General features: G+C 47.0%; 1 protein-coding gene across 4 annotated transcripts in view; it reads left to right on the plus strand.

Moving 5' to 3' along the window:
• Nucleotides 1-1,164: 1,164 nt before the first annotated feature.
• The window catches only part of RUSC2 (RUN and SH3 domain containing 2), a 51,684-nt gene continuing 30,333 nt past the window's right edge, over nucleotides 1,165-22,515 (plus strand). The window contains exons 1-2 of one of the 4 annotated variants that reach the window (XM_066339481.1): nucleotides 1,165-1,475; nucleotides 16,216-16,319. The gene's annotated coding sequence lies outside the window, so the exon portion shown is untranslated. Of the gene's footprint in view, nucleotides 1,476-13,844; nucleotides 14,489-16,038; nucleotides 16,320-22,515 lie in introns of those variants that run through there. The other 3 variants (XM_066339480.1, XM_066339482.1, XM_066339484.1) reach the window with 3 other exon arrangements.

A 22,515-nucleotide genomic window follows, 5' to 3' on the forward strand; every position in this document is an offset into this window, starting at 1 on the left:
GCGGGAGTCACACATAACTCACCACTTCTTATCACTTTTATTAGCAAATCTGGATGGTCTTTCAGGAAAAGGGGCCTGATGCAGCCATCAGAGAGCACTGCCCTGCCAGGTGATATGCTTGGCATTAGCTGTCCAGTCCTATCTTTTTTTCTTCTTGGCTTATGATAAAAATATGGTTTATGTCCTGGTGGAACAAAGTCTGAATTCTTAGAGCCTCTTATTCACATAACTGTGGGTGGTGTTGTTATCCAGCCAAATGTCTTGTCCTACGGAAAGGGGAAAGAACAGGCTATTGCAAATTCTGTTGTGAATTCCTTTATCCTTTCCAAGTCTTATGTTGCAATTTCCTTCACAGTCTAAATAGCAAAATGTCTCCAGTCTCCCTTCACAAAGAACTGTGAAACTTTGGAACTGCAAAGCCTTGAAAGGTCTATTTGCTTGTAATGAAGTACTCATTTTAGAAGCATTAACAGAAGCCACTCTTACTTGCTGCTCATCCTGTTGAAAACTTGCCAAATCGGTGTTTCTGGTGGTTTTTTCTTTGTGCATGTTTATGTGTTCGGGGTTTTTGTGTTGTTATTGTTTGGGGTTTGGTTTTGGTTTTGATTTTTTTTTTGGTGGAAGCTGGCTGAGACTGTAGCAAAAGCAAAAAGCAGTAACGGACATACTCTTTTTTGTATGCCATTCGGTTCGCTGTGAGAGCGTTCTTCACTGGTTAAGCCTGATCATCATGTCACAGTGAGATTTTGGGAATGCTGGACTCAGAATCCAGTCATAATTTTACTTCTGCCTTGTTCCTTGAACTCATAAACATTAGAATGTTTGTGCCTCTTTCAGTGGGATTGGTAAAGAGTTTTGAAGCCAATTCTCTGCTCCCTACAGAGAAGAAAAAAAGTCTCCTGGCAGCCTCAAGCTGTTTTTAAACGAGACAAATGCCCATGGTGCCTGTCTGCCAGAGCCCCCGGCCCCTACGACGAGTCTCTTTTTAGCGCTTCTCCATGCAGCTATATCTGGCTCCAGTTCTTTGCTCGGGGAACGTGACCTCATCGTTGTTTTGATATTTCCAGTGATTCAGCCTGGTCCGGGGCAGGGAGGAGTCATTCCTGGTGCAGGCTGACAGGGTGTTTGTGCGTTTCTGGAATTCCAGAGCAGTGCAGCCTCAGCCCTTCCGCTGCTTTGACAGCTCGGCTGAGGCTGGGCTGGTGTACGGCATTCCTGCTTGGCAAATGGGCTGGGCACAGCTGGTAGAGGGATTGATGCTCGTGCTTTTGAGGGTAATGGAGATCCCAGTCTTTGCAGGGTACCTGCTGTGGTGAGGGTGGAGAAAGCTGCAAGTTGTAGCTTGTATGTCAAGGGAAGCCACAAGGAATCTCTGCCGTATGGGTGGGAAAAGAGTCCCACAGATTGCTCGTTCATGTTTACAGGCTGCCAGCATCCCATGACGCAGTAAACTTTGCAACATCCACAGCAACTTGGTAAGTGTTATGGTCCTTGTTTTTCAGGGGGGTAAACTGAGGCACTGAGCAGGGAAGTGGTCTTCTTGAGGTTTTACACTGCTGAGCTGGAGGTCCCCTGCATCCTTAGAGACTGTGGTTGCTAGAAAACCACACAGACTCCTTGTTCTTCATTTCTGGTTTCACCCAGAGGTCACTGGTATATGTCTGCCTGGCACAGGGCTTATAGGCAGTGCTTGCTGTGCTGTGAAATGTCCTGAAATAGCTCAGTCCCAGTCTTTTCCTAAGATCTCCCAGAGCTTGTTTAAGGGGCAGTGGTTGAAACCTGCAAATCTCTCCTCTACTGCTGATTCTAGTTGAAGGTACAGTGAAGGAAAAGACCCAGAACCCTTTGACACCTTGCTTCTTAACCATGAGATGAGCTCATTTGGTTAGAGCGTGATGCTAATAATGCCAAGGTTGTGGGTTTGATCCCTGAATGGGACATTCACTTAAGGGTTGGACTTGATGGTCCTTATGGGTCCCTTTCAATTCAGAATAGTCTGTGATGCCAACCTGGTCTCTGTCCTCCCTATTTGCTGTAAATTCAGCTATAGTACAGCTTGTAAATTACCCTGAGATGTCAGGGAAATAATGCTGGCAGGAGATACCAAAGACATTAAACTGGGGAGCGGGGTTAAGTGTCAAAGATGTGGAGACCTGGAGCCTGGGGAGAGGGCCTAGACAACAGAGGTGGGTCTGAGCAGGTGAATGGAGCAATGCTCCTACCAGCCTTTCTCCCTGGCGTGGTGGGTTGCTGTCGCACTCTGCACCAGAGAAAGTGTGGGCCTGAGGATGTCTCGTCTGGAGTTCAAGAATGGGGAGTTAGATTGCATTACTGCTAGCACATACTGCATATGGAGCTTAGGATCTGATGGAGAATGTCGAATTGAGAGGTCTCCTCTCGCTGGTGGTCACTTCACCTCATGGCCTCCCCTGGCAGGCAGCTGCCCCCCACCCCCTGTCCGAGCAGGCAGGCAGTGAACCCATCCCGCGCAGCCCTGCCACGCTCTCCCCGCGTTCTGTGCCTGCTGTAAATGGCTCTCTGTAACATGAGCTGCATTTCTGCCATAGCCCTCTCCTGTGCGCATCTGTATTTACACTGGGGCTTTCATTAGCAATCTGGCCATCGGCCTCGCTCCTCTTTCCTGCCCCCATTCTCCCTGAGTGAGACCCTGGCACCTCTGTGCCTGACGCGGGGCAGGTGTCTGGCAGCAGGAGGAATTTCTCAGCCAGCTCTTGTCTGGAAGAAGTGCCTTGTCATCTTGCCTGCTGCCCGCCATCCTGCATCCACCGGGAGCCGGCGGAGACTCCTCGCAGCACGGCTCGCTGATCCCTGAGCCGGCACGGGGACAAGCTGGTTTTGCTTTGGATTATCGCTGGCTCTGCATGCTGTGTTCCTCCTGTGGCTCTCATGCCAGTGCTGCTGCACTGGGCTTCCAGCTGCGGTGACTGAGCCCACGTCCTGGGGTGGTTGTATCTGGCAAGGTAGGAGCTGATCCCTTCTGTTTGTTCTGCTAAAAGTAACATGACCAGTCCTGCCCCTGTCTTTACAGCATATGGCAATTAGTGGGTTTATTTTGCATTGTTCTGTAGCTCTGATAGACAGCCAGTATGCTGCTCAGGCTTTAGCCTTTTTTCTTGCAGAGAAAGAAGATATGTATATATATTTTATTTTACGTACATACTGGAAAAATCAAATTTTGTGTCCTTTTCTGCTTCAAGATGGAGTCTTCTCTGTGTTGTCTGTTCTCATGCAGCATCCTGCACGTTCTTCAGGTCATGTCACCTGCTTCTCCAGGAGATGTGAGAGTAGAGAGCAGTCTGATGTGTCTGGGGAGAAAGGTGGCAGGAGGAGAAACTCACTGAAGACGAAAATCAAGGAAGTTCAGTAGGCTCAGAAATGGCTTTAGAGAAGTTATTTTTAACTGAGAAAATCAGACAAGGGAAGAGCGTCTTTTCCTTGGACAGTTTCAAAAGGGTGGTTTGCTTTTGATTTTTTTTTTTCCTTTCGTGCTTTAGGGCACACTGTTTTGATATGGAAAGGCAAGAGGCTGCTACTGTCCTTAGGGATAAAGGACAGTCAGTCTTGTTAGTTTGGTGCCTCCTTTCCAGTGGACCTTGCTGACATTAGTGCTTTACTACCCCCACCACTGCATACCTTTCCTGCTGTCACATGGGGAAAAGAGGTGATGACCAAGAAACCAAATCCCTGCTGGATTTTCCTGCAGCAGCCAAGGAGAGACAAAATAGGAAGGCATCAGCATTTTCTGTGTCTAGGCACAGCTGTTCTGTTTTTAGTCCACAGCAGCTGGGATGTGTGCTCAGCCATCCATCTTCCCTGAGCATAATGTACCTGGGCTTCCCTCCCATATGGACAAGAATCTGTCTCCTCAGCAGGTTAAACAGGGATACCAGGCCTCCTGCAGGTGATGGCTCACTTCTGAGGTGTACCCCAAACAGCAAACCATGTTTAGGGCCCAGCTATATCCTTGTGAGGAGGATAAAGGGGTGCTGTAGCTTTCCCCAGCATATCCTGCAGTGCTGCCAGTGGGTGTATAAATAGTGCCCACAGTGTACTATTTTGGTGACAAGCTCTTCCCAGGATTCATCCAAAGAGTTATATGAGCAAGTGTTAAAAATAACACCAAGCCCTGCCCAAGTGCTGGCATCATTTCAGCCAAAGTGTTGGGAATCTTCCATGGAGAGCAGCGTTGGACCCTTGGGGGGGGGGGGGGGGGGGGCGGGCAGCAGGAGGGAGTCTAGAACAGCTTCCTGTATTTTCATCCTCTTGATGTCCTGCTGACTGCAGAGGACTGTGACCCTCAGCTTCAGCAGATGTTCTGGTCACCAAGAAGGTGTGAGACTTTGACTTCTAATTAGGTTATTTGCCACTGGCTTTCCCTGTGTATTCTGAGTATTACTGCTGTGTCTAATAAGAGGTACAGGAAATTTATACTAGCTTAAATTTAGACTGCTGCCAGGTCCCTGCTGGTGGCCAGAGCTTGCTGCCTCATTGGAAAGTCATGGGCTGTGGAATGGGATATGGAGGCATTCTGGTTCTTGGTTTGGTTTATTCTGAGGACTGGTAGCTGGAGATTAGTTTAACTGTGGAAAGGATATTGTATCTGTGTGTTGCTTTATGGTGTAGCTCTGGACATTATTTGCATCCATATAAACACAAATGCTATCCCAAAGTTCTGCCCTTTTCATGATGGGTTTGATGTCTAAAACTGAGAGTTGGTCCGCACAGCAGAGAGATCTGGGGGGGCCACACATCTTGAGCTGTGCAGCCAGTGCAGGATGTAGCATCCCACTGTGAAGCTGGAGCTGTGGTTTGTTCCCCTCAGGCTGGGTTTTGCTTGTTGTTGGTCACGTTGTATGCTGCTTATACAATTCAGCTACTATCATGCTGCAGCAGCATCATGCTGTGTGCTGGAAAGCAGGAGACTTCACTGGAAGGCAGCAGACCTCACTTAGTCCTTGTGCTCAGTGTGCGAAGCCCAGAGCTCACAAAAAGGTTCTTGAGGGGTTCGTGCTCAAAGAAGCCCTGTCTGAAGAAAGAGCTAATGCATCTTGCAGATGGATGATGTGGATGCATGCTGGCCTGTTCTCATATGGGATGTAGAAGCCCCTGGGGGAGTAGAGCACGCATTGCTTAATTACACAGCTTAACATGCAAAACCTCGCACATAGGAGAAGAGAAAGAGATGAGATGTCCTCTGGATGCAAACACAGGGGCAAAGCTGGGGCTCACATGTTTGCTGTGAGTTGACAGCAGCAGTATCATGGATGGAGGTGCATCTCTCTCAAATGATGACAGTATAAATCCCCTTATAGTTACTTGCCCCCTGTGTTTGCATACCCTGATACATCAGTTCCAGTTTCTGGCTTTATAGAGGAAGGGCTGGATGGTTACAGCTGGACTTGATGATCTAGAGAATCAACCTAAATGATTCTGTGGTTCTGTAGTCTTTAAACACTTTCAGAAGGGCTGCATTTATTTTAAGCTGAAAGAGAAGGTTGCTGTGAAAGCAGCAGGCATGTGAAAATTGCTAAAAAGGTTGCAAGTGCTGTTGGACTCTATGCTTCACCTCCTCTGAAATGGGATTACTAATTCTGGCAGATGTTCCCAGGGATGAAGAACATGTCTTGTTCGAACATCATGACCAAGCATTTTCCCTGGCTCCTTCATTGAGAACAAGTGGGAGAGCACAGCAGATGCTTGGCTTCTGGCTTGGATTTTTGTATCTCCAGTGCTCCACCATTCTTGCCCTCTCACCTTTTGGTTGGTCCTCTCTTTTCCAGGCTATGTGTGTGCACAGAATGGTGTGCTTTCTTAAGCTTGTATTGAAAGCACAGACTTCAGGATTGTCTGGACATGGAAGTACGTCACGGAGATGAAAAGCACGTTTCTGTTTCTCCAAGGACGTGCTCTGGGCAATCAGTCCTTCATCAGGGGCTTCCTGCTCCTCAGTTATTCTGTTCCTTCCTGCTGCTCCCTCATGTCCAGCCAACAAAGAGCTCTCTGAGTCACCGTGGTGGCTGCTTATTATTAGGCCTCAGCCAAGGCTCTGTGTATCGTCATATATTACAGAGCTCCTGAGGGCTCCTTCAGGGCTCTTCCTACCCTGGCATGCACTTGTTCCTCTGACTGGAATGCATCTGGAGTGTGTGGGGACGTCTTTTGGGTGTCCTTAAACACCTCTTTGCTGGATGTTTCTTGATAATTTTCTAATAGTTCATCTATCTAGAATAGCCTTCTAGACTATTCTTTGGTAGTCTCTGTGGTGCCAGAGCCACACACCAGAGATTCCAGAAATTCCTTAAATGCCAAGATGTCTCCACAGGGGATGTGTAGAGTGGTCTGCCCCAGCTCTTTCCCCTGCCTCACGGGAGCCTGAGCCCTATTTCAGTCTGCCCCACACAATCCAAGCTTGGCAAATTTGTCAGCCATCTCCTGTGACCTGCTTTGCCTTTGTGGCCTGCCTCACCACTGCTGCCTGGGCTTTGACTCTGCCAGCTTTTGTTTTCTATTTTAAAGAACAGGACCGGATTTCCTCCCACACACAGATCCCCTTTATCCCCATAGCATTTCCTTCACTGGGGTCTTTCTCCAGCCTGAGCAAAACCATTGCCCACAGCTAACAAATTTCCCATTTCTGGCTCTGTGTGTCTATCTGCATATAGAATGGCTGCCTGTTGTTTGAACATGACTTTTGGAGGAGGTAGACCTTGCACGATTTGCACAGCAGCTGGGAGCTGTGAGTTAAGATTATTTGTGTTAATTAAATGTACACCGATAAGCACATACAGCCACAGGGTTGCTTAATCATGGGCTGACCTGACATGGAGACCTTGAATACAGCTGACTGATGATCCATGACAGCTTGCCCTGGTAGATGTGAAGATGTTAATAATAACCAGAGAGAAATTTAGAAGGGTTCTCAGCTGTGACCAAGGATCGTCTCCAACAAGACTGAATTCTTGAGCAACAGGTCTCTTCACTGTGGTAGATGAAAGGGTATGAATCCACTTGCTGAAAGCTCACACAAAGCATACTCTGCCTAGGGAAAAGATACATCTGGAGTATGTTTTTAACAGCCAGGTGGATTAGCAGCGAGATCAGCTGACACAGGATGGTTTTCTACTCTCAGCTGCACCTGCACATTTGCTGTGTCTTTCCAGGAGTGTGTTTGTATTTCTCCAGGTATTCTGCCTCACAGAATAAATTGCTCTCAGCTTTTAATCCTCCATTGGAGGCTTCCTGTTTCTCTGAGTCAAACGGGAGTCACATGACAATAAGACCTCCAAAAGCCATGTAATAATCACGTCTCCCTGAGCAGGCACAGTGAACTTGGGATATACCATTCCTTGGGTTTATTTATTTAATCTCTAGAAGCTCCCACTGATCAGGACATTACCTGCTGCATCCTTCATTTTAGCAATCCAATCCCTTCCTTCTGTTGATAGGAATGAGGATGTCTTGTCTGGAGTTCACTGATGCCATGAGTTGACCAAGATGGTAACATGGCCATTTGTTTTGCAGTAAAGTTGGAAAAATACATTGTTTCTAGTTTTTAACAGTAAGGGCGTGTGAAGATTAACAGAGGTGCATGCCTCCAAATAAGTAAAGCAACGAGCTTCTGAGATATATAAGACCATGGAAAATTTAAAGAAAACCAGTTTACCTCGTGACTGTTATGCTTTTTTTGGTGGAATAGTGAATGGTTAGTTTTATCTGTTATACCTATTGTCTAACCTCCACTCCCCTGTGTGGCCCTCGGGAATCCTCTTCTTATTGAGAATGTGAAGAGCAGCTTGTCCACTTGCTCTTGGCAGCAGCCTTTTGTACATCTTGGAACTGCTTTAATATACCCCCTGGTTTTCCCCTGAGATCTAACCCACTTGCTTTGCAGTTTACTCCTTTCTGTCCTTTCTTCCGTGTTGTCTTCAAGCTCTCAACAGTTTGTCCATTTAGGATACGTCCATGAGCTATGTGCCAGTGTGGGCAGAGGGGAAGGATGACTCCAAGTCTTGCACATGCAACACATGGCTGTTCACAGCCCTATGTGTTGTTTGCCTGCTTCAAAGCAAAATGCCATATTGCTCAAGCTCAGCCTGTGATCTGCAGTTACCTCAGAACCCTTTTGAATTAGCAGGCCATGCTCAGTGATTAAGGGTGGAGATATGCAGTCCATGCTGTGTGAGGTGCTATAATGGTTATAATTTATGTCAGTTTGCTGTTTGTGTTTAGGCTTTGTCCCTTTAACTAGCACTGCTTGGACAACACGGGTGAAGAGTAAGAGACAACTGCTCTGTCTGAGAGCCAGCTGGTTAATGTTCAAGTGGTGGACAGGGTCTCAGGAAGTTTTCAGTGGTCCTGTTCCCTCTCCCCTTTGCAGCTTTTCTGGGTGCCTGCTGGAATGTAGGTGTTCAGAAGCCCAGGGAGTCTCTTGTGTAGGTAGCACTGCAGCCCTGTGCCTGCCAATATTGTGCTGTTCTGTTGCTGGTAGGTGGGCATGGAGTGAATCTTCAAGTTTCTTTTCATCACAGAGTGCTTCGCCACTGCCAAGACGCTGCTCTCTTTGCCACTAAAACATAGCCTGCTGGGGCTGGTAACAGTGCAGAGCAGCACTGTGTGTCCAGTTTGAGTGGTAACTGGAGAAACTTAGAGGGAAAATCAGTATAAACAAACATAAAGGGTATCGTGTGTCTCTAATAAATCAGCCAGTGGTTATGTACTCCCTGGGCTTCATTGTAAAGTGGAGTGAGAATTTTTGAGAGCTGGGAGGTCTGTTGGGAACTTTCTGGTTTTTTTGTGGCGAGTTCACAGACATCTCTGTTTGACTTTTGCTGTTGCTCAGAATGAGGAGGGTGAGGAAGGACTTTGGCACGTGCAGAGTGATGTGGGTTTTAATGTGGGTTTTCTGTATGAATCATAGGATCATAGAATGGTTTGGATTGGAAGTGACCTTACAAAGATCATTTAGTTCCAGCCTCCCTGCCCTGGGCAGAACAGTTTTCATATTTACTGTTGCCTTGGAAAACTGAAATGTTTATGTCTCAATCTTCAAGCAAAGAGAGCAGGAGGGTTTTTTCCCGTTCTTGGATGTGGCCTCTTCTGTGTCCAATTGTGATGTTTTTCTTCTCTGCTTGCCCTTTGCCTGCTTCATCCCTTCCACTGCATTTCCTGTGAGCTGGGCCTTGTGTGCTGTGCAGTCACCCTTGCTTTGAGTCAGCCCAGCCATGCCCCTGGAGTGGGAAGAAAATGTCACTTTGCTGCGCATGAAGGGAACCATTAGCAGTCACTGTCCTCAAGCACTGCATGCTGTGTACACAGTGAACCATTTCACGGCTGCAGATTCAGCTCAGCCCTGCAGCTTTTCATCTGCTTAACTGGAAGTACATAATTTTTATTTGAGGTCAGAATGCAGCAGTGCTGTGGATGCCAAGTTCACCAGCCCCAGTGTAATATGTTATGTGGCAACTTAAGGCTTTCCTCATGGCAGTGGGGAACTATTAAGTTATTGTGAAACTAGTTATTTAGGTAAATGGTGCTTTAGGGGCAGCATTGATCTTGCTTTGAAAACTAATTTTAATAGGAGTGAAGTCATAACACTTTAATATCCATTGTTACCATGGCTGCTCAGAGTGATTGTTTGCCAGATTAAAAGGCTTTTTAAAATGTTTTTGTTTGGTTTGGGGGGTTTTTTGATTTTGTTTTTGCTTGTTTTTGTTTTAATATTACCCTTTCTGCTTCTTTTGATGAGGCTTTGACTGGTAAGTTTATATACCCAGTCAGTGTAGCATCAATATCTGAGTGAGTTCTTGAAGAAACAGCTTTGCTCCTAGAGCTGAGCTCCTACTTAGAACACCCTGAAACCTCAGTGTCAGTCAGTTATGTCCAGGATTTTCTGTGCAGCTTGATGAGACTGGTTTGTCTGATTGAAGCTGAGCCTGCAGACCTGATTCAGGAGGTGCTCTGCTGTTTGTGTTCTCATTTCCCTCTGCCTAGAAACATTCAGCTTTTTTTTTTTTTTTTTTGGTGCTCTTGCTTGGGCAGTACTAAGTATTGGGAGTAGAAGATGGGCACTAAGAGTTGGGTTGTAGGGTCATTTCTGCCTTTCACACAGAATTCCAAGTGATTCACATCTCCCTGTTACCCTGTTACCCCAGCCTCCTTCGGGGTACGAACATACTGGACTCCTGGGCTGGAAGGGACTGGAGACAAGATAGCTGGCTGTGGGCACAGTTTGGTTTTCCCACAGATGCCTCAGTAGTGTGGAAGTATGTGGAACAGAGCCCAGCCCTGTGTGGAGCTGTGCCAGCACTAGCTCTGTCTGGGAGTTGTGACTTTTTATGGAGCTTGTGAGGGCCTCTGTTCCTGGGCAGTGAAGCATCAATTGCCAGCACTAGGAAGGATTCGACCTCAGTACTGGAAGTTGGGAATTCAGATGCTGATGGGAGTGGAGGAATCACCTTGCCCAGTATGATTTTTCTAGAAGTGGTTGCAGGTCATCAGCAAAGAGGGGGAGCAGGACATACAAGTACCTCATCCTGTCTGTTTGTTCTGGGATATTTGCTAGTATTTTGTTTGTTTAATAACCTGAAATAAATCTCTCAAGTGCTTGTCCTACCTCCCTTTAGTCTGCATATAGTTTTTCCATTCCTTTGAGATCTATGAGGCAGTAAGCAGACTAGAGGAAGATAACAGGAATGTTGAAAGAGGGACTACTGCTCTGAAGGGAAGTTGTTGATGGAGATCAGCCTCAAAATGGAAGCTGTTCAATACATGAAATAATGCTCTGTGCACCAAGAAGTAAGACTTCAATAGTGATATTTCCTAAAGACACAAAGCTAAGAGAGCCTCATCAGAGACTGTTCACTGTTATTCCATGGGAAGAGCTGAGATTATTCCTTAATGGAACTGAATAGTTCAAAGTTTCATGGTTGTGTGCCTGAGAAATGAGCAGAAAGTTCAGCTCTGTCTGGAAGCTCACTGGGGGAGAGTGGCAGTGGGGGAAAATTCAAGGTCTCAGAGTGGTGTACAGGATAACTGAGCATCTAATGTGATGCAGCCATGGAAAAGATGCGTGTCATCCAATGTGACACATTGGACAAAGCATTTCTATTAGAGATGGGGAAATTTTAGCATATTAAGGTGTGGGAGACCTTGCTGGGAAGACTGTGAACATTTCCAGTCACTCTCTGAAGGCTGTGTGCAAACTGGGTCAGATCCAGAGAAGGAATATGGGTATGATCAAAGAAATGGAAAACCTACCTAATGTGAAGTGATTAGAGAACTCAAATGGTATGACTTTAAACACAGGCTCGATAAATGCTGACGTTAAAGCTCATTTTTGGAACATGAGTGAATAGGGGTGAGCTGTGCATGGATAAAGATAAGCTGGAAATTCAGAGAATGTTCTTAAACATCAGAGGACTGAACTTGGGGAATTAATACTGTTAGAAGACAGCAAGCAACAAGAAATGCCCAACTTTTTTTAAAAACCAGCAACTTCAAAACAGCAAGTGTTCTGAATGCATTTTGTAATTTGGAGGTGTAGCTCTTGGCTTGGGTTGCTAGCCCTGAAGAAATCAGTGCTGCTCTTGTGGGCAGTGGGCTCACCCTGTGGGACACAGGGTCATAATGGTGGGCTGGTGAATTTGGATGTTGAGAATGTGTCTCTGACCGGCAAAACCTCACAGACTCCTGTGCCTCTGTCCTCAATTCCCCTTGGAAGGCAGGCTCAGTGTGGATCAGTTAGTGATCCCCCAGGGAAATGTGAGGGCTAAGGGCAGGCATTTCCACTGTGCTAACATATGTTTTTACCAATCTGCTTGGATTTTCGACCCCTCGTTCAAAAGCTCCTGTATCTGTTCCCACTGAACAGAAAAGGTGTTGAGCATGTGTTGGTAACAATCAGCCTGTATTGATATCTGTGTGTCAGAGAGATGTTGTCTGACCTTGAAGTACAGAACTTGAAGGAATGGGGAATTATTTTAGTTTTCCTTTATGAGAATTTTTATAAAGTTTTATCATCTGCTTTCCTGTTGGCTCCTGTTTTCTGTTTCCCCCTTGCTCCAGTTGAGCAGACCCATGCTCTTAGTTCAACTCTGACCAACATCCTTCTCTCTGGTATTTCCCAAACAGCCTGGATGATGTTGGTGCTAGGTGGGGTTGCCATGAGATTTAGATTTCTGACACAAACAATAAGTAAGCAGGTGAGAAGACACTGAGTTGCTTTTGTGTTGCTCCTGAGTGGTCCAGCACATGGGAAAGAGTGAAGATGTCCCTGTGGCCATGCTGCAGATGTCGCCAGAATGTGTATCCTAGGTGTGTTACTGCTGTTACACCTGCAGAAAGCACAGGTTTTCTGCTGTGATGGAGAGCTTGCTGTTGCTTGTACCACTTTCTGTTTGGTTGAGAGGCGTGGGCACACTGAAGGTAATGAGAGATTGGTCAAAACACCCACCCTTTAGGAGGAGGTAGCAGAAAGCTCCCTTTGCTGGGGTACTGCTGTGAGCTGGAGGCAGCAGCTGGGGCTGTCTGGCAGTTTTGAGGGTGCTCAGGCTGTGCCCCACACCTGATGGTGAGGGATGATTGAAGACCTGTCCTAGCATAGTGCTTGATGTCGGAGCTACAGCCGACAGCTGACTGGAATCTGGGGCTGAGCTGTTTCCAGTTCATGCATCACTGGAGCAGCTTTGCAGCAAACAAGAGGGAGGCTGGGTCAGCTGGTGGGTGATTTTACTGCACAATTGCAGCAAAATTGGAAAGGATTCTTCTTGTTCATGGGCATGTGCTGACCTTAGTAGCCAATTCCTGCATAGTATATGAAGGAAGAAGCCCAAGCTCAAGACTGAAATGTGTTGGTCTTTCTAAGACCCAGCTGATCTGTTTATGACCTAGCTGCTCTCAGGAAGAACTCCAGGTACATATACAGCTCATGTCCAGTGTGAGTGGAGCACCTGTGACACCCCAAAGTGGTGGGCTTTGCTGAGTCCAGGAGTGGGAGGAGGATGTGCCTCCTTACTGGTATTCATAGGTGGGAGATTCTGTTGTGCAATCAGTTCTGACAGCCTTGGAACAAGGGGTAAGGAGGCAAGAAAGCAAAAATCCTGCCCAACACCTGAGGTGCTTGTGGACAGTGAGACTGACATTGATTGAGAAGGAATTTTCTCCTGCCAAGCTACCTACACTGTAGAGTGCTGGAGTCTGTGGGAAGCACCTATCCCTGCCCACCCCGGTGAAGTTAGGTGGGAACCCCTGTTACTGTAGGGGCAGGCATGTGTTGACACCTTCATCTCGCTCACCTTCCTTCTCCAAGGCATACAGTCACCAGCCTGCAGAATCCCTGCTCCCTCCTTGAATCACACCGTGGAGTCAGCCATGCTCCACTTCTTGCACTGACTCATCTCTGTGATCAAATAGAAGTCATCTCTTAGAAGACAGTCTGCAAGAAAGAGCTTTGTTCTCCCTTTTTAGTGCCTGAGATCTTTGCTGCCTGCAAAGCTTTGGGACAGGCCATCAGTTTCTAGTGCTGTTGCTGAGTGAGGCAGACTGGGGAGGGAGATGCAGCAAAGGGATGTGTGCTGCAGAGGGTTGAGGCCATGTGAGTTTGAGATCTGGGGAACATGCAAAAAGTTTGGGGAGGAGGGTACAGGCATTTATGTTGGGAACAGACGTGTAAATAGGAGCCTTTCTTTGGGAACTCCTTGTCTGATTCATTGCTTTGTTTCATTTTAAAGAAAATACCCCCCTAACTGCATCTGCTCTAGTGTGTGTATCTGTACCCCAGACAGGCATTGCTGTCAGTGAATTGGTTAATGCCAGTGTCCTGTGGCAGGGGCGGGGATGAAGGCAAGCTCTCAGCCTGCCAGCATTTATACCTCCTGGCGTCAGCACTGGCAATGCTTGTGGAGGGCTGGGGAGGGCACTGAAATAGTTTCCATTCTCCTCTCTGCTGTGGGAACGAGTCTCCTGGGTAACAAATGCTCCTTGTTTTGCACAGAGCTCCACAGCTGAAACTCTCCGTCTCTTTCCTCGCTGTTGCTCCCTGACTGTCCCAGCTGAAGGGGCTGGAGATGTCTGCTTGGGCCTGCCTTAATTAACACTGACAGTACAATGGGACTGGCCATACGGGGGTCCTGGGGCTGCACATTAATGGGAACACAGTAAATATTCTCGTTTACAGCAGCTTGGTTGGAGCAGAGCCTGCCAGAACTGGCCTTCTGCTTGCTGTAATGGCCAGGCATGGAGGTAGGTCCCTCACTCCTGTATCTTTCTAGGGACTTGTCCCTGCCTCTTGAACAGGACTGGCTAGTGGACTGGGTCCTGACCATCCCAGGAAAGGCAGGCAGTGGGCTGGGGAGCATAAAATGCCACAGATAGGACCAATACATTGACATCTCAGGAAGGACCTGACCTGTGGGACCTGTGGAGCCTGACCTCTGGGACTGGTGGAGGGATCATTCACTGTGATTTAGAGGTGAGTAGCAGAGCTGCATCTGTGATGCTGGCTCCAGTGCATTGCAAACAGTCTGCATAGCCTATAGCCCGAGGGTCTTTCTCTTTTCCCAGTGGGATGGTCTCTTTGTGCTGGGGGGAGTCCTGGACTCCTGCCTCTGAAGCCCTTGGTAGGAACTACCCCCCAGCCACATGGTTTTCTGTCAGAAATCTGATTTCAATGTTACTTGAAGGGATATATTAAAAGTTTGTAGTGTTCTTGGATCTGAGCTAATTGGCAGCCGCTCCCAGTAATAAGTCTAACATTTTTCTGTCATAGATTTTTATGTTGACCTCTCCAGAGGCAGAAGCTTCTGTGAAATGTTATATTGTCTGGGTTGTTGTATTTGTGTTACTTTTTTGTTGCTTTGGGATAATGGCATAAATTAAAAGGTGTTCAGCCATGTGGCAGTTCTTAATTTCTTAGAATTTTGTGTCCATGTGATAATTTTACAGTTTCTCTGCCTTGCTCTGATGGGCTCACTTCCCACAGAGACTCAGTTTAGGAGATTTAGGCTCACAGGTTTGGCCTTTTCCAGTATGGATGCTCCAATTTCTGAGCTGTGCCTGGCTCTACACAGAGCTGTAGGTGCAGGGCTGGATGAGAAGGGGCAGTAATGTGAGTGGTCCCTCCAGGATGGGTGCTGCTCCAGTGCTAGAGGCCTGTGTTGTGCCAGAGCACAGCTAAGTTTCTGGGGTATTAGGTTATGCCCTAGTGGGTAGAAAAGTAAAAGTAGCCACATTTGTACTTTGCACTGCTACTGTGCCCTGTTACGACCTGTACAACTCTGCCTCTCGAGCAAGTTCCGTTACCCGTTCTCACCAGCTGCCTCTGGTGAGAAAAGATATGGACAAATCCTTCCAGATAGCAAGAGAGCCTGAGCTTTGCAGGCGCGACCCCATGTTTCAGGTAGGAAGATCTGCTGTGCATTACTGTGCTGAGATGCTGGGATCTAGTGCAAGTCATGGGCAGCACTTTAATCACAAACTGCGGCTAAGAGTTGGCATGATCTTGGTTTGAGGTCCCCTGTGGAAGCAGGGACTGCAGACATCCTGCCTCTGCCAGGTGGGTTCAGCAGTGTGGGAAGTGCTGGTGGTTGTGTCTTGCTCTGTAGGTGGCTGCATTTCAAGGATGCTGTATAGGTACTGTTGATGAAGCTGTCTAGGACAGGGCACTACAGAAATTTAAAGAAGCTTCAGGAAGCTTCTTGCAGGCATCCCATCCTCCTCCTCCTCTGCTTTGCAGACTGCCATTTTATCTCCAAGGGTTCTAGCTGCCATTATCAGCAGTAGGAACACTCCTGTCCCTTTTGCTTTCCTTTGCAAAGGCAGAATTAAGAGATCAGGCAGCCTGAAAGCACACAACATCTGAAATCCAGTCTCATCACACAATAGGATGCTGCAGCATCCTTTTTATTTCTCCTCATGCTGCCTTCCTGATTTCCCAGTCCACGTAAGAATCAATCCTCCATCATCCCCTCCTTTTCTGCTCCCTCCCATCCCCTGCCTTGTCTGAGGTTCCACAGGGACTGATTGCGAGCTGAAGCGGCAGTGCTGTGGGCATGCTTGCTCCTTCACACGCAGCAACGTCACAGCAGCAGCAGCAGGAGCATTGGAGATGTGATTGCGCAGACCCTCTGCATTGGCAGGGATGCAGCTGTGAAGAAAAAAAAAATTCAGAAAAAAAAATTGACTCTGTGTTTCCCACAGCATCCTGGTGAGAGAGCACGGAGCCTTCTGGAATCTGAGCACTCAGGAGTGCCAGAGCAGTGTGTTCAGTGACAGGCGGCGGGGAACGAAGGATCTGTGGAAAGGTGAGATGGACAAATTATCAGGGTGGGTGTCGGTTGTGCTGTTGGTTTTCAGGCCGCTCGGTGGCCGGTTTGTTTTTGTGGAGGATGCCAGCTAGCCGATGAAGCTAAGGATTTTAGGGTTGCTTTGTCTCTTCAGAGGCGGCATTGCTTTGGAGCTGGCTGTGGCTGTCATGGGCGTGAGCGAGCAAGGAGGCTGTGGCTGCTGCGCAGAATGTGTGTTTGTCCATTGTAGCTGTGAAATAGCAGTTGTCATGTCCGGGGCTGGCTGTGCAGGGGCGAGTCGTGCTTCTCTCTGGCAGTGCCTCCGCGCAGCTCTCCCTTGTGCCTGCCATGACAGCCGAGCCCACACGGATTGTTGTGGTCCCGCCAGCTATCATGCTGTCCGTGCATCCCTGGCGATGATGCTGCTGTGCAGCTCAAAAGCTGCTTTGACAGACAGCGCTTCCATGAAAAGCCAGAGACAAAAGGCTCAGACAGAGAAAAGGTTGCTGTCACTGTGGCTTTTGCCTTCCTTTTTTGGCTTTTTTTTTTTTTTTTTTTTTTTTCCTTCTTCCCCCTCCCCGTCCCCCCAAAATACCGGTGAATAATTTGTTCAAACAGCATTAGGGCAAACATAACGGCGTGTAAAGCGCTGTCCTTCTGCTAAGCGATACATGGGCTCTGTGCAGGCTGGAGTCCTTTGTGTTGCCAGGGTGTGTCTGTGCTGGCGGTGTAGATGGATGCTTTCTCCCTGCCACTTTTTGCAGATGAGATGAGAAGGTTATCTAGGAATGGAGGAATTACTGCTTTTAATTGCTGAAATGAGGGGTCCAGGCTGGGTACCAGTTACTGGAGCTTAATTACATGGTCTTGTTACAGCCAAATCCCTCTTTTCCCTCCCAGCCTTCCTTCTTCTTCCTCCCTCCCCCACCCTCTGCACAAATCCTTCCATTAAATTGCCTCTGCAAATAGGAGAAGGGCTTGAACAAAGAGAAGGATGTATCTGGGATAGGGATGTAGATGCTGGAGGAGCAATGTTCAGCATGACAGTAAGAACAATGAAGCAAAAGTATAAAGAATGGTATATGTGTTTGGTATACGTGTTAAAGTGACGTGGTGGTAGGGGAATGTGCAAACGGGAATGTCATAACAAAAGGAGATAATCAAATAGCAGATTCAGTCTTTTGGAGTTACGGAAAATGCTGAGCGTGTGGGGCAGCAATTACAGGATTTTGGGCGGATGTGAAGTAAATGGGAGTCACAGAGTAACATATCATATAAGGTGTGGATTGATGGGTGTCATAAAGGTGTATTAGAGTACAAGGGAAGTAGAGATCTGCATTTTTATCTTCACACACCTGCAGCTTTTTATACCAGCGTTGCTAAAGAGTGAGCTTGGCAGGTCTAACCTATTCACAAAAATTTTTTGCCATTTGCCAGTGATCCAGGAATCATTCAGACAAAGCTTTTAGGCCTATAAAGAGCAACAGGATGACAGGAAAAATGTAGATAAAATGGTAGATGTTTGGCAGAGCTGCAGAGAAACCGTGGAAAGGAGAGGCAGATGAGAGGCATTGCAGAGCTGGGGGAGCAGGACGTTTGGGTCAGAGACCAGTGGGAGAGTGCACAGAGGGGAAATTCAGGGTTGTCATTGTCAGGGAATGCAAATGCATTGTTTCTGTTGTCATTCTTCAGCCTCTCACTGTGTTCCCCGAGACGCTCAGTGCTGTGTGCAGCCCTGCAGGGTTTGTGGGGGTGGGGGTGATCCTCAGCGTAGCCTTTTCTGCAGTAGTTCTCTGGAGGAACCATTTTGCTGCTGCAGGTTCTCGTTTGGTTGCTCCCTCTCCATCTCTATGGAATGACAAGGCTCCACAGCCTTTGTGGTGGTAATGAAGGCAACCCCAGAGTTTCAGTGCAGGGTGCCACGGGAGAAGGAGAGGGCTTCCAGCAAAATCTCAAAGTGGCATGTTGTCTTCTTCCAGATCGATGACAATGTCCTGGAAGCGCCATAAGGCTTCCTGAACTGCAGCTCCTTCTCTCCCCTGTCTTGCTCTTGGACCTGGGAAAACCTCTCTGTGTCTCCCAGAATCCATCCCTTTCAGGCTGATGGGAGCAGGGAGGGAGATGTCCTGCAGGTGTATACCAGACTGGGTTTGTGGTGCTGCTGCAGAGCAGGTTCCTGTGGGAGATTGGTGGTGGGTAACAGCAGCATGACTGTGTGCAGCACATCATGGGCTGGAGGACAGAATGTGCAACAGAATGTACAGGACACACATGCCTGTATCAGCATGTGGAAGAAAACTCATGTATATAACATTTGTGTCTACAATGCTTGACTAAAGGAATAAAAAGAAGGTGATGCGTCCTCCTTCTCTGTGTGGGGTGGAAATGTCCCCGGGGCATACAGGCTTTGCCTGGCTAGGAGGTATACCACTCTTACAAGAACATCTGTTAAGCAGTGAGAGTGCACAGATAAGCTCTGCCTTGAAACACTTGAAAGATGGGCAAGAGGTTCTGGTGATTGGAGCTGACACAGGATGAAATCATTCTGTGGATGATTTCACAAAGGAGTGTGTCTTCCTCACTGCATCGATGCAGATGATGGAGATAAAGTGCAGCAGGATCTTTAGATATGAGGAACCTGGACCTGCATTGCAGAAAGTGCAGGTGGTCCAGGAGAATATACTGTGAACTCAGGAATGGCCTGCCCACAGCTCCACTCTTGCCTGTCATGTCTCAGAAGCTGTGAGAACAAAGGAGGAACAAATTTTTAGTCCTAGACATCTTTGTTTTCTTTCAGTTCTTGGTGAGTCAAGATCTCGCTCTGGTGTGGTTCCTGTTACCCAGACAATACTTTCGCAACCCTTGTTGTGCTTTGCCCTGTTTTTAATTTATTTCTCTGTCATATTTTTCTTTTCTAGTGTTTTCTAAAAGACTTATGTAATAGTAAGGGAGGTTGATAAATCTCACATGGATCACTTTCCATGCTCTTGCAGAACAGCTACAGACTTTTACCTTTAATATTTGTCAGCCACATGGTTTCACCTTCTTCCTTTCTTTTCTAATGGGTATTTTTATCAATAGTGCAGTTGCCAGCTGCGATCAACCAGCTATTCTTTCATTGTTCTGGGATCAAGAATATCTTGTCCTTCTGACTTGAGTGTTTTCATCTTCTTGAATTTGTTTCCACCCAAAAGCTCATTTCCTTTTCTGCACCTTCTTCCGCATGTATTACCTAACCTGTCATTGATGCAGGTTCAATATTCATCTTGCCAAAACAGCACTGAAGGTGCTGTGTTTCTTACCTCTAATGTCTTTCTTGGTGTGGTTACTCATTCAGGTTAATCAGGAGCCTTTCTCTTCTAATCTTGTCGTCTTTCTTGGTGAGTTCAGATTTTTATTTTACTTAAATTCAAAGTATTTTCTGCAGTGCTTCTCCAAGCTGTTTGTTCTTGTTTGCATTATAATTGTTTATCCTGATGCATCAGAGATCTGCTCTTTAAAAATTAAAAAGGTTTCATTACATCTCTGTTTGCTTTTTAGCATTCTATTTAATATAAACTGGGTCAGTTTGAGATGTTAAATCCAAAGCCACTTCTGTACCATGGGTGCTGTGTGAAAACTCATCTCAGTAGGCATGGTTCTGATAGTTGAACCCAAGAAAACTAAATCCAAAGTAAGAGATGTGGAGATCTCTGCAGGTGGTTGAGACATGGAGGATTGGAGGTGGAGGTACTTTCCTGTCAGCTGTGGAATCAAGGACCATACTGGACAAGATTTTGTACTCATCCTTGTGGAAACCATTCAAATCTGACTGGTAGTGGAAAACCTCACTTGTCTCCTACCCCGGCTGCTTCATGGGTAGTGTTCTGATGCGGATAAAATGCTTCTGGCTGTCCAGTCCATAAGGCCAAAAGAGCCAGAAGCCCACCAGCACATTCCAGGTGTGTGAGAGGCTGCTGGATGAGGCTTGAAGAAGCTGAGAGAGTTTGGCTGACGGGGGTGAAATCTGTATCAATGATCAGTGACAGTTATATTGGTAACAAGCCTTAGCAGGGATTTGCCATTATTATTACCTGCCAGGTAGGTTCCCTGCATGCCCTCACACTCATCTCTTTAGTTGGTTACTCTCCAATAAGAAAGAAAAGGGCTGTCAAAATACCCCTGGTCCCTGATTCTGCTCCAGTTTTCTCTCTTGATGAAGAGGATTTTAATATTCATTTTCTGAAAAAAGTGGGTCAAAGCCAGAACATACATGTTAAGATGAGCACAAAAGCAGGTTGGTCCACAAGCTCCTTCTCTCCTCACCACGGCTGTGTTGCATCCTCAGGACCATATAGACAGTATTTTTTCCTACCCCTCAAGCACGTGCAAGTACTTTTTACTGGGCAAGGCTGATGGTTGCTAAATTTACAGATACTGGGATAAAAAACCCAAACAAAACCCACTGTGTTTGTTATTTGCTGTAAATGGGATGGAGGTGGAAGGCAGAGCTGTACTGTAGGTGAGTTGCCATAAGGTGGCTGATGGCAACTTCTCACTCAGGCTCAAGTTCTGAGTTTGGACTCTTGGAAGAGAGACTGTGTGTTGGTCTTTGGGCAGTGCTGAGGCTGTGGGCTGGCAGTACCTTTGAGTGATAAATAATCAATATTTAAGTGATGTTAGCAAAGTTTTGTACTCACCCTTGGCAAGTAAAAGGAAACTGGCCTTGTCACCAAACTGCCACTCTCTGCTCCGACACAAAATGCTCTCTGGAAGCAGAGAACAAGTGTCAGTCCTATTGCGCTTTTGAGGCCAGTGTCAGAGACATCTCAGTGTTCGAATGCTAGCAGTTCCTTCTGGGAAGAGGGGAGTTTCTGTTCCAAGAGTTATAGGGGAAAAATTGTCAGTTAGAGCCTATATGGAAAACCCTGGCAAATAGCAGGTTTTCACCTGATACTTGCCTTAGACCCACGGTTACCACAGACGAGTCATTGCTCTGTACCAAATTATACTAATCTCATCCAGAACCACACCTTATTTATAAACTCACAGTAGCTGCCATTGCTTCTGGAAGAACATGCCCTAAATGCTTTCAGTGGGCTCATTCTTCTCTGTTATGGTCTGTCTGCACTGGTGCAGGACTAGCCACATGGCTACTTTGCCTCCTCTTGCCTATATGCCCAATTCACCTGGGCTGTTTAACAAAATAACTTCTTTTGGTCCCTCTCTGGGGTTCTCATGGCAAACAGCAGGGATGTGTGCCTTGGGCTCCACTGTCATGTGTAAGCTCAGATAGTGTAGCTGTACTCCCAGATGCCCTTCTTAGCAGGAAGAATGACCTGTCTTGATTATTGTGCTAGTGCAATTTTCTGCTCTTAGCAGGCTGGTTCATTACAGTGTTTGGTTACTTAGCATTTTTCCCTGTAGTCCTACTCTCAAACCTTTTCCAGTAACTCAGGTGGCAGAATGATAACCCCACACAAGGAGAAGATCTAATGGAAGGAGTAAATATTTCATATCTCTGGTCCCAAGATGCTGTTGGCCCACACAGTGTGTCTTCCTTGGCTTTGCCTAATTCATTCTGATGATGAATACCTGGAGTGACATGTGTGCCTGGGGTTAGGCTTACTCCAGTTGACCTCTCCTTCACCACTTGCTCTCATGTGAGTTGCTCTAGTGGCTTTTAAGGGATTTCTTGCCAAAGTGTATCTTAACCTGAGCAGCGATTGTAGCTCCCTTCAGGAAACCAACAAGAGGATTTCAGGATACATCTGCACTTAGCCATCTCCTACTGGTTAACAAGCTGTTCTCACTTGTCCGCAGTCAGTGGCACCTAACTCACCCAACTGCTGAGATTTGTCCTCCAACTGCAGGTTTTAGTGCTTGGAATGGTGTTGAGAGCATTGTCCTTACCCAGATGTCTCCTCCTGCCTTCAGCTCCTTGCCATATGCCTCATTTTCATTTCCATAGGCACCTGCTATTTATAATTACTGTCTTTATAAAGCACTCTGAAGGTGGTGAGTCCTTATTACAGTAAGCCTGGCAGCCTGTTTGTTCCTATGTGCTCCACAGAGTGACTGTTTTTGGTGGAGCACTGGGTCAGAGGAGAGGTGAGGCAGCATGGAGCGCAGGGTGACCTTAGGCATCCCTGACCCTGGTCAGGAGGGATAGCCAGTCCAAAGCATGATAGGAGAAGAGGAGGGGGGAAACTGCAGGAAAGCAGGTGTGTCCTGG

This window comes from Sylvia atricapilla, chromosome Z, assembly GCF_009819655.1.
Source record: "Sylvia atricapilla isolate bSylAtr1 chromosome Z, bSylAtr1.pri, whole genome shotgun sequence".
NCBI lineage: Eukaryota > Metazoa > Chordata > Aves > Passeriformes > Sylviidae > Sylvia > Sylvia atricapilla.